The sequence below is a fragment of the Mytilus galloprovincialis genome, chromosome 9 (assembly GCF_965363235.1).
Source record: "Mytilus galloprovincialis chromosome 9, xbMytGall1.hap1.1, whole genome shotgun sequence".
Lineage (NCBI taxonomy): Eukaryota > Metazoa > Mollusca > Bivalvia > Mytilida > Mytilidae > Mytilus > Mytilus galloprovincialis.
Genome location: NC_134846.1, coordinates 83,841,852 through 83,862,404, shown reverse-complemented (window position 1 = coordinate 83,862,404; position 20,553 = coordinate 83,841,852). Strand labels below are relative to the sequence as shown.

Sequence of the window (20,553 nt, the reverse complement as noted above, 5' to 3'; positions counted from 1 at the left end):
GTTGAATGTTGAAATCGAATGTTGAAAACGAATGTTGAATGTTGAAAACGAATGTTGAAAGTTGAAAATCGAATGTTGGAAACGAATGTTGAATGTTGAAAACGAATGTTGAATGTTAAAAACGAATGTTGAAAGTTGAAAATCGAATGTTGAAAACGAATGTTGAATGTTGAAAACGAATGTTGAATGTTGAAAACGAATGTTGAAAGTTGAAAATCGAATGTTGAAATCGAATGTTGAATGTTGAAAATGGATACGAAAAAAAAAAAAAAAAAAAAAAAATTGAATGTTGAATGTTGAATATTGAAATCGAATGTTGAATGTTGAAATCGAATGTTGAATGTTGAAATCGAATGTTGAATGTTGAAAATTGAATGTTGAATGTTGAATATTGAAATCGAATGTTGAATGTTGAAATCAAATGTTGAATGTTGAAAATGGATACGAGAAAAAAAAAAAAAAAAATTTGAATGTTGAATGTTGAATGTTGAATATTGAAATCGAATGTTGAATGTTGAAATCGAATGTTGAATGTTGAAAATGGATACGAGAAAAAAAAAAAAAAAAAAATTTTGAATGTTGAATGTTGAATATTGAAATCGAATGTTGAATGTTGAAATCGAATGTTGAATGTTGAAATCGAATGTTGAATGTTGAAAATGGATACGAGAAAAAAAAAAAAAAAAAATTTGAATGTTGAATGTTGAATGTTGAATATTGAACCAACTTGACATCCGTATCGAATGTTGAATGTTGAAATCGAATGTTGAATGTTGAAAATGGATACGAGAAAAAAAAAAAAAAAAAAAAAAAAAAAAAAAAATTTTGAATGTTGAATGTTGAATATTGAAATCGAATGTTGAATGTTGAAATCGAATGTTGAATGTTGAAAATGGATACGAGAAAAAAAAAAAAAAAAAAAAAAATTTTGAATGTTGAATGTTGAATATTGAAATCGAATGTTGAATGTTGAATGTTGAAAATTGAATGTTGAATGTTGAAAATTGAATGTTGAATGTTGAATATTGAAATCGAATGTTGAATGTTGAAATCAAATGTTGAATGTTGAAAATGGATACGAGAAAAAAAAAAAAAAAAATTTGAATGAGAAAAAAAAAAAAAAAAAAAATTTGAATGAGAAAAAAAAAAAAAAAAAAATTTGAATGAGAAAAAAAAAAAAAAAAAATTTTGAATGTTGAATGTTGAATATTGAAATCGAATGTTGAATGTTAAAATCAAATGTTGAATGTTGAAAATGGATACGAGAAAAAAAAAAAAAAAAAATTTTGAATGAGAAAAAAAAAAAAAAAAAAAAATTTTGAATGTTGAATGTTGAATATTGAAATCGAATGTTGAATGTTGAAATCGAATGTTGAATGTGGAAAATGGATACGAAAAAAAAAAAAAAAAAAAAAAAAAAAAAAAAAAAAAATTTTGAATGTTGAATGTTGAATATTGAAATCGAATGTTGAATGTTGAAATCGAATTTTGAATGTTGAAAATTGAATGTTGAATGTTGAAAATTGAATGTTGAATGTTGAATATTGAAATCGAATGTTGAGTGTTGAAATCAAATGTTGAATGTTGAAAATGGATACGAGAAAAAAAAAAAAAAAAATTTTGAATGAGAAAAAAAAAAAAAAAAAAAATTTTTAATGTTGAATGTTGAATATTGAAATCGAATGTTGAATGTTGAAATCGAATGTTGAATGTTGAAAATGGATACGAAAAAAAAAAAAAAAAAAAAAAAAATTTTGAATGTTGAATGTTGAATATTGAAATCGAATGTTGAATGTTGAAATCGAATGTTGAATGTTGAAAATGGATACGAGAAAAAAAAAAAAAAAAAAAAAAAAAAAAAAATTGAATGTTGAATGTTGAATGTTGAATATTGAACCAACTTGACATCCGTCCGACGCAAAGACCTTATCAGTGACTCAATATTAACGCCACAATATGCAATCTTTAATGACTTGACAACAGTATCGTAATTATATCCCTTCTTAATAAGTCTATTCAAAGGTTTTGTAAGTTTATGAGGTGAATACTGACACCTTTGTGCTTTATAAAGAATATTTCCATAAAAAATTGGATGTGAAATACCTGAACGTATAAAAAGTCTGCATGTTGAGCTATATTTACGAATGATGTCTTTATACCGATGATAAAATTTAGTAAATGTTTTGACTAGTTTGTGATATCGAAAACCCTGGTGTAATAATTTTTCAGTAATACATAAATTTCTCTCGTTAAAATCTAAAACATTGTTACATACACGAGCGAATCGTACAAGTTGAGATATATAAACACCGTAAGATGGTGACAAGGGAACGTCACCATCTAAAAACGGATAATTAACGATAGGAAATGAAAAATCATCCCTTTTATCATAAATTTTAGTATTCAGCTTTCCGTTAGTGATATAAATATCAAGATCGGGGAAAGGGCAGTGGTCATTGTTAGTATTAGCTTTATTTAAAGTAAGTTCACCAGGATAAATTTCATTAATATACATACTGAAGTCGTCATTATTGAGAGCCAAAATATCATCCAAATATCTAAAAGTATTATTAAATTTGTTTATCAGATGTTGTTTTGATGGGTCTTTGCTTATTTATGTCATAAATTGTAACTCGCAACAATACAAAAGAGGTCCGCAATAAGTGGTGCACAGTTAGTCCCCATTGGAATTCCGATAATCTGACGATATACGGAATCCCCAAAGCGAACAAAAATGTTATCTAGTAAAAATTCAAGGGCATATATAGTATCAAAGCATGTCCAATTAACATAGTTTTTTTGTTTATTGCTACTAAAAAATGACCTAAAAGAGTTTGAACATATATATTCACATTCTGATTTTTTGAATGCCCATTTAATTAGGTGTGTGAATTTTTTCTTAATGAGAATGTGAGGCAATGTGGTATACAGGGTAGAAAAATCAAAACTTTGAACAGATTCAAAATCACCAATATAAGCATGCAATTTATCAAGTACTTCCAACGAGTTCTTGACACTCCAAAAGTAATTTATTCCACTATTTTCGAAAGCCTTATTTGAACAATTTATTATAAGGTTTTTAATTGTACCAAGTGTGCTGGTAAGAATAATAGACAATTTAGTAGTTGAACAATGGCTTGAAGACGAAATAAATCTATATTTGTAAGGGGTTTTGTGTACTCAGTATTGTCAAAATATCCAGGAATTTGTTCTTTAACAGAATGGTCGTTAAATATACCGGCAATATTTACAAAATCAAAGCCTTTATTGACATACTTAATTTTAATAAAATGTTTTTTATGATCTTCAGGGCGATCAATTTTGGGAAATAATTTAGAATAACAATATGCCATAATAATTTGAACAATTTCATACTTAGGACTGCTATATGAAATTGTGTTGCAATCCTCCAAAATTTTATTTAACTTATTAACCGGTAACGAACAGAGTTTTGTTAACAGATAATGTCTGCCGTTGTTTTTTGAAATAGAAATTAGGTCCGAAATATTGGTATGATTGGTCCGAAATTTTCTTTGATTGCGATTTGTTCTACAACCGTGAGAACGGTTTTTACGAACAGTTTTAGAAACAATATCCAAAATGTTAACGGAATTGGTTCTAGATATATTACCAATTCCCATGATATTATCATTTAGACCGAGAGGGTAAACTGTCTGTAATTTTTTAATCCAATTTAATTCAATTATTTTCCGTGATCGTACAAACTTTGAATGCGATTCACCAGGCTGCTTATTTACTACTTCTAAAGGTTGAACTGCTAAATATTTAAAAGGATGGTTGTGCTTCTTAAGGTGTTGGTAAATGATACTTTTGAATTTATTAGGTCTTTTAAAACGATACAGATGTTCTTGAGTGCGTTTTGATAAATATCTTCCAGTTTCTCCTACGTACTGAATACCACATCCCGGTTTGTTTCATGTGAGTAAATAAATAATACTGTTTGTTTTTCAAGTAATATCAGTTTCAAAATTTAAAGAAAATGTGCGACCATTAAACGTGGACCTTACCGTATTGTTGGTGGAAAGACGGGGACATGTAAGTCATTTTTTGGCATGACACTTATCGATAGAAGGGTAACCACGATTTTTATTGTTAAAATGTTAGCGATGGTAGTATTTTTAGATAACCGATTTTGAAGATTGAGACGTGTAGATACCCTTTGAACAAGTTTAGTATTTAGTATTTTTCCGTTTCTTAGCTTCATAATTGTTTTGTTAGTGAATTACATAATAAAGGAGCAAAGATTGGCGTCCAGAATATGAACCAGCATACAATAATTAAGTTAAGTAAAAGTGATAAGGAGTAGGTCCGGTAAAGGCTCATTTTGGCCTCAAATTTCAGTTTCATCTGAAGAAAGATTTTGACCACTTTTTAAACACTTAAGTGTCTATTTCACTTGATTCAATTAGTTTATGTGAGAGATTTTAACTGTTTAAGTCATAAAAAACGATCCGATTGAAGCTCAAATATGAAAAATCTCTCAAATATGCCAAAAAACGTCACTTTTCAGATTGTTTTTGTCAAAAATGAAAGTGGCCGCATCCGTGTTCATCCACAACCTTTATACATGTTATGTATTATCATAAAATACAACTTACCTTGCAATATTAAGGATGAACACGAATGCGGCCACTTTCGTTTTACACGGAAACCGTCTAAAATTTAACTAAAATGATAGAATTTTGAAGATTTCAGTAATTTAGCATGACTTAATGGTGCTACTGTAGTCGCACTATCTGGGCATGAATAAATAGTAGACTGTATAGGGTTCTGGATAGTTTTATTATTCAATGAAGCATCAAAAGAAACCCTGTAATATAATATTACATTTAATAACAATGTATATAAATCAATTCTTTTAAAACATGTATTATATCAATCTGATAAATTTACGTAATATGTACATGTGTACTCAAAATAATTAACCAATTTACTGTAAAATACGTCACAGTTCATGAAATTACCAAAATGTGCAATTAACCTTATCTAATCAAAATATAACTTTCTGTGACATCCGAAACAGAATTTAACTTGTCAGAAAAGCAAAATAGAAACATAGTTTCTCATTTAACAAAACATTATAATATACGAATTAGCCGTTAAAACTATAAACAAACAGTCTAAGCAAAATAAGCATTAATTAAGCCAATACCAAAAAGCAGTTAACTAATAAAGCTAAGCTAAGCTAAACAAAGCAAAATAACTAAGCTAATAAAATAATAAGCAACTACAAATGAACACTCATTCTTACCTCGTATGAGGTACAAAGGTTATGCCTCTACGTATATCTACATCATATGCAGAACTCTGTCAAATACCTGTATAACAAATACTAAATTATAGTTACTATGCACAGACTTATAAAGTACTTAAAATCTATCTATCGGAGACAAAAATATTATAAAGACTCGGAAAAGTATTTATCAAGTTAGCATTTTACTCATTTACTCTCGGAATCATTCTGCTCAAATATTCGGCATTCAATACGTTTATATTTACTCTATTTATTTCCAGGCTTAAATTATGTAGCTCAAATGTAAATCAATCATGTGCCTGTTATAAAAGTTACGTTAACCTTTTAAATAGTTTACAACATTCATTCACCAATCACACGATACACATTCTTACTACGAATTCATGCTAAAATGGAAAGTTACTCATGCGTGAAATACTGATTAATCCGGTAATAAAATTACAATGAAAGTAAGATAAAGACAGAATATCCAAAGAGATAAGTAAGCAAACTGACCTGAAATAATCGTGGAATTCCTCCAATACAAATAGTACAAAATATGAAACAGCAAATAAAGTATATGAAACGTCTGTTCGGTTTGAACATCAATCCACAATTAAATATAGACTCAATAGAAATAAACCGCCAAAAGATATATAACCAATGAAATAGCAGAAAGTGTGCGGTCAAATCAAGCGTAAAACACTGACCATCAGAATAGTAGAAGTGAGTAACAATCAAGGCCGAACTAGTCAATCGTCAAAGTCCGTGAATATAAAATACGAATAGCACAACTCATAATTAATTACAATCCGTAATTAATCTATTTGAAAACGAAAACACAAATATGAATTAGGAATTAAATCATCTTTATTAAAAGCAAATTCAAATCGGAAATAAAATATACATTACAAAATCATAACGGTATTTATTCAATCGTGAATAAATACACGCTAGCACATACTCCTCCCTGATCTGAAATGACGTCCCGTCATTTGCTCTGTGGAGTTTTCACAATAGCTAAAATCGTCTTTGCTGCTTCTGTTTGTAGATCTCCAAATAAGTTGGTTCCTGCTAATGACGTAATACACTGGATCCTCTGGTACCAATCCTTTTCTGTTACCAAACTAGCTGAATGCGATGTATCATAATTACCTGACCGCATCCAAGCTGGTTTTCTTCTTTCCCTGGTAGACCGTCTAATAGTCTGAGAAGATGACGACGAACCGTCTTCAGGTGGATTCTCCTGCTGTTCTATGTCATTTCCACTATCTAAAGCGCTTCTCTGTTCTTCTTCCGAATCTGTCTCATCAACTGTCGTAACTGAATCAGCCTGAGAAAGGGCGTCCCCATCAGATCCTGAAGCTTCTGTCTCTAATACCTCATTTTGCTCTCCTTGCTGCGATGTTAAATCTGTAACGGATGGGTTACTGTCATCATCAGCATCTGAATGTATAATGACCAATTCAACTGACTCCTCATCAGAAGATTCATTCTGTCTGTAGTCCTGAATTGGTACTGGTCTATCGGGTATCATTGTAGGTGGTACTTTTGTTGGCTTTCTTTTTCTTAGTGTCTGTACTGGTTTGTTCTCTTCATTATGCTCATGTGTTTCCGTGATGAATCCTACAGGTAGTAAATGGTTCCTGTGCAAATTTCGCTTCTTTCCACCACCATGTTCTTTTTGCACTGTATAAACTGGAATGTCTTTATTTGGTTGATCAAGAACACGGTAAGAATCCTTTTCCCATTTGTCAGATAGCTTATGTCGTCCTTCAAATGCGTTGATTCGTACCAGTACTCTGTCTCCCTTCTGTATAGTTGCACCACGTACCTTAGTATCATAACCTCCTTTCTGTTTCAACTGAGATTTCTTCGACATTTCTGCTGCAGCCTTGTGTGCATACTCTAGTCTATCTTTGAGGTTGTTGATATAGTCTTGACTCTTTGCTTCCTTCCTTAAACCAAAAGCAATATCTACTGGTAATCTCGGATTTCTCCCAAACATCAAAAAGTATGGTGAATAGCCTGTTGAATCGTGTCTGGTACTGTTGTAGCAATATACCAATGGTCCAACATAAGCCTTCCAGTCTCTCTTCTGTTCAACCTCCAGGGTTCCAAGCATACTCATTAATGTCCGGTTAAACCTCTCGCATTGTCCATTTCCTTGAGGGTGATAACTGGTGGTGCGGGATTTTACCATTCCTGTTAACGTACAGAGTTCCTTAATAAGCTTAGACTCAAATTGTGCTCCCTGATCTGAGTGAAGTCTTTCGGGAAGTCCATAGTGAACAATGTAGTGGTTATACAGTGCTTCAGCTGTTGTTCTTGCTGTCATATTCCTTGTTGGTATAGCTTGTGCAAACCTGGTGAAATGGTCCGTAATTACTAAGACATACTGTTGTCCTCCCTTCGATGGTTCCAGGGTTAGATAATCCACGCATACAAGCTGTAACGGTGCCGTGGTCTGAATACTTACCAGAGGTGCTCTGTGATTAGGGATGGTTTTCCTCCGTAAACATCTGCCACAGTGTGAAAGCCATTCCTCTACATCTTTCGCCATACCTGGCCAATAAAAGCGGTCCCTGAGTAGTGATAAAGTCCTATCTTTTCCCTGGTGTCCTATATCATTGTGGTATGCCTGTAAAATGGTGGTGATAAGTTGTGATGGTAATACAAGTTGTTTCTTCACTTCATCTTCAGTATTAACTACTCTGTATAGAATATCATCAATAATCTGTAGGTGGTTAAATTGTCTCTTCAATATGGGTTCTCCTTTATCCGGTTTCTGCTGTTTTTCTACCATCTCTATCCAACGTGTTATCATCTTGTCCTGTTGTTGGGCTTTCTTCCAATCTATGATGTCAGTGGTTGATGGCCCATCTAACACATTGTTCTCTTCGTCCTGAACTAAGTTGGGGTTAATGGCTAAACATTCTGCAAAAGGTGTTGGTACAACTGCATCACAGATGGCACGTACGGAATCAATATTGATGTCTGATCGATCTTCAGAAACTGGTAGCCGGCTCAGTCCATCTGCATCTGCGTTTGTTCTTCCAGGGCGGTACTTGATGTTGAAGTGATAGCTGGCTAAGTCTGCTAACCATCGGTGACCTGTAGCATCCAGTTTTGCTGTTGTCAGAACATATGTGAGTGGATTGTTATCTGTCCATACCGTAAATTGTTGTCCAAACAGGTAATCTTTAAACTTATCTGTAATAGCCCACTTCAATGCCAAAAACTCCAATTTATGTGGCGGGTAGTTCTTTTCCGCTTTTGTCAGACCCCTGCTAGCATAGCTAATAACTCGCTTTTCACCTTTCTGTTCCTGATATAAGACTGCTCCTAATCCAATTCCCGAAGCATCCGTGTGTAACTCAAACGGTAGAGTATAATCGGCATATCCTAAAATAGGTGCTGATGTAAGTAGTCGCTTCAAGGTGGCAAAGGCTGTCTCTTGATCTGGTCCCCAGTTCCATGCTATCTGTTTCTTGGTCTTTCCTTTGCTTCCTTTCATACCTGTTGGTGATGGCATCAAATCAGTGAGAGGTCTACTAATCTGGCTGAAATTCTTGATGAATCTTCTGTAGTAGCCTACAAACCCAAGAAATCGTCTGACATCCTCTGGCGATGTTGGTTTCGGCCAAGTAGTTACTTTGTCTGTCTTCTCTGGGTCTATCTCTTTTCCTGCCTCTGAAACTATATGACCAACAAACTTCACCCGTCTCTTAAAGAAGGAACACTTCTTTGGCGCTAGCTTTAAGTTGACTTGCCTTATTCTCTCCATCACTAGCCTGAGGTTCTCTAGATGCTCCTCATACGTCTTCCCAAAAATGATAACGTCGTCTATGAAAACACAGCATATCCTCAGATTGTAGTCGGCTAAGCAGTCCTCCATCATTCTCTGGTAAGTGGCTGGACTGTTGGTTAAACCAAACGGCATCCTGTTATACTCATAAAAACCCAATGGACCGACTGTAAAGGCTGTTCTTTCTTTGTGTGGCTCATAGATCTCAATCTGATGGTACCCTGATTTCATATCTACGACCGAATAGTATGTCGATCCTGCCAGACAATCCAGAAGTTCATCTATTCTTGGAAGTGCATAACTATCCTTTTTTGTAGCGTTGTTTAGCTTTCTGTAGTCTACACACAGGCGCAGGCTGGAGTCTTTCTTCCTCACTAATACCACATTGGACGCAAAAGGACTGTGTGATGGTCTAATAATCCCCATATCCAGTAACTGCCTCAAATGTGCCCGTACCTCGTCATACGCTGTTGGTGGTATGTGGCGGTATCTCTCTTTAAACGGTTTATCTTCAAGAAGGTCGATTCTATGCTGCACCGTGTCGGTGTGACCTACATCATCATCCCTCTTGGAAAAGATGTCCATGTACGAACGGATAAGTGTACGTCCTTCCTCAAATTGTTCATCCGTGAGATTACTTTTGGTGAATTCCATCTTCTCCATAATACTTACCTTTTCATCATCTTGTGTTGTTGGTTGCGATGGTTCGATGGTAACTGGTTGGATCTCACATATTATGGCTCTAGGTGGTATACTTACAGTTCTGGTAGTTATGTTGGAAATGCGTATCTTCACCGGTCCATTCTTTCTGTGTTGGTAGCTGATTAATGTTGGTTCGATGTCTAAGTCCTCGTGATTTTTTGCAAGTAAAGACGACTGTAACATTGCTGGTGAATCATGATATGGTATTTCTTTGTCTAAGTAGCCGGTTAATGTGATGTATGAATTTGGTGGTACTGTTACAGACTTGATCTCACCACTTCTGATAATTCCAAGACGGTTGCTGTTCTTTGTAAGTTGTTTCTCTCTAAGTATGATGCATCTTAACGCTAGGTACCATGGTGTAGTCAAGCTGCTTTCCTGTAAAAATCTAGCTCCTATACTTACCTTAAGTGTATCTATGATGGTTGAAAGCATGTTTGTTCCTAGTAGCAGCGGTACCTGTTTGTTGTATCTACTGTCTGGTATAACTAGGAGTATACATGGGTATTCCTGATGGTGACCTGGTATCTGTATGCAAGTTTCAGTATAGCCAAGGTATGGTAACTGTTGCCCATCTGCACACTCTATATCTAGCAAGGTTGTTATGTCCATTAATGGTGTCTGTATATACTGGTTGAAGAAAGATTGGCTGACTGTTGACACTGTTGAGCCGGTATCTAATAAGGCTGATGTTTCCATACCATTTATGTTCATCTTTACTTCTGTTGGCTGACCAAAGAGTCCTGGTGGTGTCTTTACCCGACTGACTCTGGGAACCTCGCTGTTCTCTAAACCTATGGACGTTCCCCCTGCATAGGCTTGTTGGAGTTTAAATGTTGCTGACTATGATCCATTCTAACTTTGCATCCTATCTTTAGATGTCCTGTCTGTCCACATCTCCAGCATTGGTAATCTCTATCTGGATTATCTCTTCCTCCTCTGTAGTTGTTCTGTCCTCTACCTCTATTCGAATTTCCTCCTCTACCTCTATATCCTCCTCTATTTTGTTGTTGTTGTCCAAACTGTGGTTGCTGTTGCCATGGTGATGACTGATTGGGCTGCTGCCATTGTCTCGACTGATTTGGTGGTTGAAATTGTGGGGGTTGTGTATGTTGTTCCTGATGGTTCCATGGTGCTTGCTCCCATCTTTTATCATTACAATCCAGTCTGGTATGTATCTGATTAATCAAACCTTTGATCTCCTGTAGACCTTCGTCTTCAGGTTGGGTTGTTATAGCCTTGTTTATGTGTGTCTTGGTCTCTGCTGGTAGTGTTTCACTTCTGCTGCTATGATCACTCTCTATTTGCCTTAAAGCTACACGTAGTCCATCAAAATCACCAATGGTATCATATTTATGTCCTGAAATATCCTTCAAGTGTGGTTTTAATCCTGTCCAAATCATTGCATGAAGCATGTTATCAACATCTTTTCTCTGTACAAGTCCTCTATCAACTGCTTTTCCAATAATTCCTTCCAGTCTACAACTCCAGGCTGTTACACTTTCTGTTGGTCGTTGTCTTGAACCATAAAACTCAGCTAAAAGCTCTTCTTTCTTGTCCACACTTCCATATATGCTATCAAGTTTCTGGATTATAACTTTTACAGTTGCGTTGAGTTCCAACCTCATAGCTACAAGTCCTGCTTCCCCTCTTAATGATCTTCTTACTGCATTCAATATAGCATCTTGCTCATAATTCTGCTTAAGTAAACACTGGACTTCATGTCTCCATAACTCATAGGTAGTGTCGCCTGCCTTTGGTTCTATAAAAAAATATGCGCGTACAAAATATCCGAGTATAGCTGTAACGGTCGAATAATCAGCGTATAATAAGCCAATCGAAAAGTATGACAACTACGGATAAAATATAACTATATCGAATATACTACATGTACTATAACGCACTGTATAAACTATAATATGCTCAAGTCAAAGTCTAAACTGTCCACTCAATACCAATGATCAGTCTGGGATAGAAATACTCTAAGTATAGACCAGGTAGTAATAAAGATCACTAGCACTACCCTAAAAGTAACTGTATAGCTGGTAGAAACAAGTCTCAAAGATGGTAACTGATAGTACAAACAACAAACTAAGATCTCACTCAAGTGTAAGTGTACAAGTGTTAGTAAGTATGTGCAGAGATATGGATGGGTTCACATGCAAAGGTATAAGGAATGGTATCACCTATATAACATGCACTATAACTCTATCATACACCAAGATTCACACTAAGTTTATCAATATCAAACTTATTTATCACCTATGTCAGTAATCAAAAAAAATAATATACCAAAAAAAAAAATTCTAAGTCTGTGCTGAAAATTCTATGTAAAAAAAACAAAAAAACAACAATACAACACAAACTAGACAGCTAAGTCAATATTAGTACTAATCACAATGTCTAATAATTCTTATGTACATGTAACTAACATCACATCTCAACCGCATAATCATATAAATGTTGCGCAAAGTTGCAACCTATGTGGTATAGTATAAATGAAAAAAAAAATTCAATCACACAAATGTAATGCGTGTATGCTATGTTCAAGTGTAATTGTGTATGCAAAGTCTCTATGTGTAAAGGCTTTAACTCACAAAAGTGTATGCGTGTATGCACTATTACCAAAAACAACTATTGGTTGTGACAAAATTAAATAAATTGCAAACTATTGTTAATTCGCAAATCAGTGGCTTGAGAATTCAATATTAAATTTTCAAACAATCAATCAATGCACGTTGTCACAATGTTTATGTTTATACAGGATGTGTATGTACTTCCGGTTGACCTTGACCTGTATTGACCCAGTCTGACCTCGAAGGGGGTGGGGGTTGTGGTCCGGTGGTCAAGTATCAATGTATAGTTAAAGTGTAAACATACATGTACATTTAATCAATCAACACCAAGTGATGTTCAACATGAACCTTCAATGATTGACAAGTGTTCTAAAGTGTCTCTAATCTATGTGTAAAAATACAAATGAAAAATCGTCGAAACTTTCAAAGACAATATTTTCAAATTTCTCAATAAATTCTGAATAAATCGCTACTCAATACCAATAGTCATGTGGTTAACATACATATGAATCAATTATAAATGAAAAGTAACTTACAAATACAAGAATAAACACAAAATATCAGGTCCTTTCTTGAACTTGTGCACAAATTTCCATGTGTTGTTTTCGTACTCGAGTACCGGAAATCGAAATGTCAACAATGGCCAAACTCGGTTTCGAATTCTAGAATACGCCGGCCGGAGCTACGGTTCACTATTTCTCTCACTTGGAATATTCCGGTCGGAGCCAACGGATCCTTTTTTTGATCTTTTCTATCTAGATGTTTTGTCGTGAATCCTTCACTATCCACCAAATAACGTGGGCGCCAAAATGTAGTCGCACTATCTGGGCATGAATAAATAGTAGACTGTATAGGGTTCTGGATAGTTTTATTATTCAATGAAGCATCAAAAGAAACCCTGTAATATAATATTACATTTAATAACAATGTATATAAATCAATTCTTTTAAAACATGTATTATATCAATCTGATAAATTTACGTAATATGTACATGTGTACTCAAAATAATTAACCAATTTACTGTAAAATACGTCACAGTTCATGAAATTACCAAAATGTGCAATTAACCTTATCTAATCAAAATATAACTTTCTGTGACATCCGAAACAGAATTTAACTTGTCAGAAAAGCAAAATAGAAACATAGTTTCTCATTTAACAAAACATTATAATATACGAATTAGCCGTTAAAACTATAAACAAACAGTCTAAGCAAAATAAGCATTAATTAAGCCAATACCAAAAAGCAGTTAACTAATAAAGCTAAGCTAAGCTAAACAAAGCAAAATAACTAAGCTAATAAAATAATAAGCAACTACAAATGAACACTCATTCTTACCTCGTATGAGGTACACAGGTTATGCCTCTACGTATATCTACATCATATGCAGAACTCTGTCAAATACCTGTATAACAAATACTAAATTATAGTTACTATGCACAGACTTATAAAGTACTTAAAATCTATCTATCGGAGACAAAAATATTATAAAGACTCGGAAAAGTATTTATCAAGTTAACATTTTACTCATTTACTCTCGGAATCATTCTGCTCAAATATTCGGCATTCAATACGTTTATATTTACTCTATTTATTTCCAGGCTTAAATTATGTAGCTCAAATGTAAATCAATCATGTGCCTGTTATAAAAGTTACGTTAACCTTTTAAATAGTTTACAACATTCATTCACCAATCACACGATACACATTCTTACTACGAATTCATGCTAAAATGGAAAGTTACTCATGCGTGAAATACTGATTAATCCGGTAATAAAATTACAATGAAAGTAAGATAAAGACAGAATATCCAAAGAGATAAGTAAGCAAACTGACCTGAAATAATCGTGGAATTCCTCCAATACAAATAGTACAAAATATGAAACAGCAAATAAAGTATATGAAACGTCTGTTCGGTTTGAACATCAATCCACAATTAAATATAGACTCAATAGAAATAAACCGCCAAAAGATATATAACCAATGAAATAGCAGAAAGTGTGCGGTCAAATCAAGCGTAAAACACTGACCATCAGAATAGTAGAAGTGAGTAACAATCAAGGCCGAACTAGTCAATCGTCAAAGTCCGTGAATATAAAATACGAATAGCACAACTCATAATTAATTACAATCCGTAATTAATCTATTTGAAAACGAAAACACAAATATGAATTAGGAATTAAATCATCTTTATTAAAAGCAAATTCAAATCGGAAATAAAATATACATTACAAAATCATAACGGTATTTATTCAATCGTGAATAAATACACGCTAGCACACTACAACCCGATATATGTGCATTGTATTGTCAAAAACAGCCCATATTTATGTAGCAGAAGCATTCAACTGTCCAATAAATAACTAAAAGTTTACATTTTAACAATTTTGTAAAACTGTTATTTTTTTGGGCCAAAAAGGGGCCTTACCGGACCTACTCCTTTGTTCGGCTGAAAATGTCAAACGCTATCAGTATTAATTACCCGAAAAAGATAGTGTATATCAGGGTAGGACTGATGGCTGACCTATTAGTAGAATGGGGCTGAATATAGAAATACTACTTTTTGATAAACATTCCTAAAGTAATGAACTAGAGCAGTTCTCGCTCGGACACACACTCCATAATCTAGTATATTATAAGAGCATAAACTTGAAGCACGGGGAGGCACTCTACTGCCTCCACACGGCACTAAAGACAAACTCTGTAAAAAATAAAATTGACACACTTACATAGAACATGATAACTTTGTTCTAAACATTTCCTTAAACGCATATTATACTATTCTCCGCCGATGATACTAACTGTTTGTAATTATTTAATGATAATATTATATTTGTATATATGTAAACCCTATAAGCTGTATTACTTTTGAATTAGAAGAAATAATGCAAGTACTTACCAAATGGTTATGTCTACGGGTCGTGATTCAAAATAAGCAATAAATTTACTTTAGGATTTTTATTTATTTTATTGTCAAAATTGTACAGGTAATTCAATGGATACGGATGAACAACAACACTAATGGCACAGTAAACGAAAGTCCGAACTCTATAACACAGTACATTTAAATGAAAAAGGTCAACAATGTTTACACAGGGGGTCCTCAATTATATAAAAGGTCAAAAAACAGGACATTAACTATGTAACATATTTATGTGAGATTTTGCAAAGAACTTGGATACGCTGGCGTACGATAAGCACGTGTCAGTAAATTTAATGACTATGTTAAGTTAACCTCCAATGGGATAACTAGGCCATTTGTTCCAACTACGGTAGAATCCATCGAGAGGCTTTAAGTTCGCAAAGCTAACGCTGGACAAAAGACCGCCGTGTAGGGGGCGAAACCACCCGAAGTTCATGGGCTTTTTAAGGAAAAATAACCGATACAAATATATTTGTCATTTAAAAACTCATCAATTGAAAAATACTTGGTCGGCTAAGAAAACAAAATTACGATAAAAAAAAACATACCAGAGCTTGCATTTTCTATCATCATTTCTGCGAAAGATGGTTGCTGCTTACAAGAAAGCTTCTGAACCAATTTGTCCAAGTGGTACCGTAAAGTTGAATTCATCCATATGACAATTTTCCGGTCACAATGAGGTCGAACGTTATGGAATATCTATTTCACAAATGCTAATGACTACAGATATGCTCCAATTGTTGATATAACCCACTCCCGTCTTCTTTTTTCGAATGTGTAATATCTTATAAGGCTTACCACTGGATTAACGTTTGTACTTGCATCAGCAATACACAGCGGGTTCCATAGGTCCAACAGAATGTGTTTACCCTTCCGGAGCACCTGCTTTCACACCATGGTGGGGTCTATGTTGCTCAGTCTTATTTTAACATTTCTATGTTGTGTTTTATATACTGTTGTTTTCAACAGACGAGTTTGGATATCTCTTTAGTATCTTTTGCCTCTCTTTTAGAGTCAAAATTGTTTATTTATGTTGAATAAGATAACTGATTGTAATATAATGGTCATTTATCTGGTTCGAGACCACCATTGTCGTCCCTTGATTTTCGTTGTTCCGAGACCACCATGTTGACAGTGGGTTACTTGCCATTAATTTTTATACCCCTTCCAAATTTATTTCTCCATGTTTATTGCCTCAAATTGCAAGTAGGGAAGAAATTACACTGTAGAAAAATTTGGGTCCATAATTTTAAAGGAAAGTAGTGATTTGGTCCAGCTGAAAAGGGTTTGAAATTAGCACTTCGGAAGCTGTCAAAAGATTTCAAGACGCCCTGAACATAAAATTGTCCATATTTTGAGTAAGAGGCGATGAAGTTTTCTGTCCCAAAAGTAGCACAACGCACTGTAAAAGTTTCTTTGAGAAAGCGCATGTGGGATTTTTTTGTTCCAAAAGAAATGCACTACGAAATAATTGTGGTCTCGGACTATCTAAGAGAAAAACGTTCAAACCATTTGCTCAACAATATGTTTAAAAAAAGATGCGGTGTCGTCAGTTAATCGAATTAAAAAATCAAAGCTTTTAAAATATAGTCAAAAAGCAAGTGTCTATTTCAATGTTGTCGTTTTTATCAATCATACATAAAAAAAAAAAAGGAAATGGGGAATGTGTCAAAGCGACAACAACCCGACAGTACAGCAGACAATAGCCGAAGGCCACCAATGGGTCTTCAATGTAGCGAGAAACTCCCGCACCAGGAGGCGTCCTTAAAATAGGTATACTAGTTCATTGATAATGGACGTCAAACTACTAAACTCCGAATTATACACAAGAAACTAAAATTAAAAATGTATATATTGTAAAATATTCTTTACTTAGATTTAGTAAGATGTTCTTCAAGTAGATCTTTTAAGATATTATCTATAAAGATAATATATGATAGGTCTTGATATGTGACTGTTCTGGGTTTTTCTCGGCTTACATACATCCACACAGCGCGTGGGAACGGAACTGTATGGTTTTCTTACAATTTGGTCATTCGGAACACTGTCAAGCGGGACTCCGATATTTGCAAAATAACAAGTTGCTTGATGGAAACTTTGATGAACTCTTATGTTACTATATAAGGTTTCTCTTTCCAGTTTTGGTAGCTAAAACATTCTTTATAATGCCCGCGTCACACTGTCCCGATTTTTACGCCGATAGCAACACGATTATGGAAATTTTCAAAATCGGGACTGATCGTATCCAGATCGGGCTATTCGTAATGCCATCTTTAACCATCGTAGAACCATCGGCGACTTTTTCTAGCCTTCGGGGAAAACTTCGGGAAGGGTTCTAAATTTTTTAACATGTTAAAAAATCCCCGAAGGTGCGTCCGATGTTGAGGGTTCGTATTGAGTTCGTATCACCATCCTCACCATCGTAATGTCACCGGGAATGCATCTTTGAACATCGTATTGCATTCGTGTTTCCATCGTTTCCATCGGGCAGTTTTGACATTACGATGTCTATACGAATGAGTCACGAAGCTACCAGAGGGTCTTACGATGGAAGCACGACTTCGTGAAGACCTCGTATTCCCGTCGTGTTGCCATCGAATACAAGTACGAAGGCGACAAGATGGAACTACGACGGCAATAAATCCAGCTAAGTGTAAGTTAAGTTTTGGCGCTAAATTATTTAAAGTGCAATGCGCGATAAAAACATGGACCTCATATCATATGATTCTATGAGAACAAGAAAGACGACAGCGTTGTTTCTATTAATTCAAATGGAACAAGAAGAGCAGCTATTACAGGCTCAGCATTTACTTTTACAAGTAAAATATTATCTTTTGTCAATTTTTCATATCAAGTAACATAATGAAAATCATAAAACGCGACTCATACACCAACACTGCATGTACACGTTTATATAGGGAAACCAACTTTTTCTTCATTATTCTGATTTTTTATGTATCGTATGAGTTGTTGTCACACGAATCTTTATTCCATAACCATTTTGTTTTCTATATGTCATATTTTGCCGCATTTGTTGCTTTCCCTACATCCTTCCTTTTGTCTATATTATTATGATATTCTACTGGAAAGAGCTCTTTTTAAATAAAAGGGATCAACGAACCCATTACCTTACTTTTAAGATAGATCAGTAAACATGGGCATAAATATGGGTGATTATTCAGACTAGTGCACACATTTTACAGTCCAAACAAGGCAATGCCGAGCGTGGCATCCCTCGTATGTAACATATTGGGGACAAATATGGACACTATATTTGTATATGACACATGCAGAAAATGGTAAATTGAATATGCATCTTTGATACATAAACTATTTAGAAATCAACCAAAACATTCAGTAACTGAAAATACCTTTTATATTGTCTTTAGAACCAGCAGGTAAAAAAATGAGCAACCAATTTCCTGTGTACTACTAGTATGCTATTTCAAGGAGAAAAAACAAGTCCATATGCATAACCTTGACCTTTGGCCTTGACCGTAAAAAATGTCAGATCATTACAAGGAGGAACAATATACAAAATGTGGTTAAAATCTTTTGAAGCATATTGGTTTTAGAGTGTCCACAAGGGTGATATTGCCTTGTATGACAACTGCCACTGTGACCTTGACCTTTGAACTTTTAAGTTAATAGCGCTTAAGGTATTCTTAACGAGTAACACCATACCAAGTTTTGAGCATTTTGTTTCTAGAGTGTCCATAACAACTCTATCTACACGCAACTTATATGTAGTAGGCGAGGGGATAATACACTAAGTTTTATAAGAATCGATTTTCCGCCATGCACGGCAGACTTGTACAGAAACAATATGTTGTCGAAATTCTGTTCGTATCATAAAAAAGTTCAAAACAGGTAGAACGCATTTTTAGATCGTTTGTATACTTATCGTAAGCTGTACACGACGTCTTTTATACATCGTATGGCCATCGCGCCATCATCGTAATCCATCGTGTAGCCTTCGTGATCCATCGTATCGGCTTCGGCTGAGTTATGAAGCTTAAATACCCTTCTTCGGTTAACTTTCGTATGTCCATCTTTTGCTTTCGTATATAATTTCGGCACCATCGAATAGACTTCGTTATTCATCGTATTTTCTTCGGTCACCTTTTGATATTTTAACGAGATCGGGACCAACTTCCTACGAACTTACAATTTTCGTATTCGGGTGACCATCGTATATAAAAATCGGGACAGTGTGACGCGGGCATAATGCCAGGAACCAATAAAATAATTTAAAGAAACATGTTATTTTGCAAATGTCGGAGCCCCGCTTGAAAGTCTCCCGAATGACCAAATTGTTAGAAAACCATACAGTTCCGTTCCCAGAATGTGACATCATGGAAGTAAAACACACTTACATAGAACATGATAACTTTCTTCTAAACATTTCCTTAAGCGCATATTATACTATTCTCCGCCGATGATACTAACTGTTTTTAATTATTTAATGATGATATTATATTTGTATATATGTAAATCATATAAACCTTTTACGTAAACCTTTGTTGCGTTATAACGCAAACCTTTGCGATATAAGGCAAACCTTTGCGTTATAACGCAAATATCTTGATTTCAATTGTTCATTAAGTTTTGTATATATGTCTGTCTGTCATTTATTTCGGATGTGATTTACTAGTAGGTAAAAAAAGAAACATACATGCAAGGCCAAATCATTATAATAAATATGCATAGGAATAATGGAATAATTGAAGTGCAATTATACATAAATTCAGACTGATTTGTGCATCAGAAAAGTATATAATTTTTTTTGTTTTACAGGAAAATAGATATAGTTTAGTATATAGTCATATTTAAATTGAAAGATAAAAAATAATGTCATACAATTGTGAAACCTCCAAGTCAAGTAGACAAAATGATCTTTCTACTTTTTTTTTTTAAATCTCGGAATATGAATAAGATTCTTTGATAGAAAGTCATTGAATTTTCATTTCAATATAATGAAGTATTTTAAGATGCTTGGGAAGCAATTTGAATAGAGAGAACATAATTTTATAAATAAAACATCTTCATTCTATACATGTATTGCCAAAGGGTAGCTTGTTTGAATCCACCCTACTTTACACAGTTCTCAAATAAGAGCTTACTTTGAAGTATATTTATATTCGGTAATAGCTATATTAGCAGGGTTGATTTTTTTCTTAATTATATCCTCAATTTACTCAATTTTCTTTGTAAAATATATACTAGTAGTAACATGGATATCGTTTGTGGGGACCTTTATAGTTTGTTGTTCAGTGTGAGCCAATGCTC

At 34.2% G+C, this 20,553-nt stretch overlaps 1 protein-coding gene across 2 annotated transcripts in view; it reads right to left on the bottom strand.

Annotated features, from left to right (window-relative positions):
- LOC143046184 (carboxylesterase 5A-like) overlaps positions 1-15,409 on the bottom strand; it is a 126,525-nt gene extending 111,116 nt beyond the window's left edge. The window contains exon 1 of one of the 2 annotated variants that reach the window (XM_076219225.1): positions 15,241-15,409. The gene's annotated coding sequence lies outside the window, so the exon portion shown is untranslated. The remainder of the gene's footprint in view (positions 1-15,240) is intronic. The other variant, XM_076219224.1, reaches the window with a different exon arrangement.
- Positions 15,410-20,553: the final 5,144 nt, after the last annotated feature.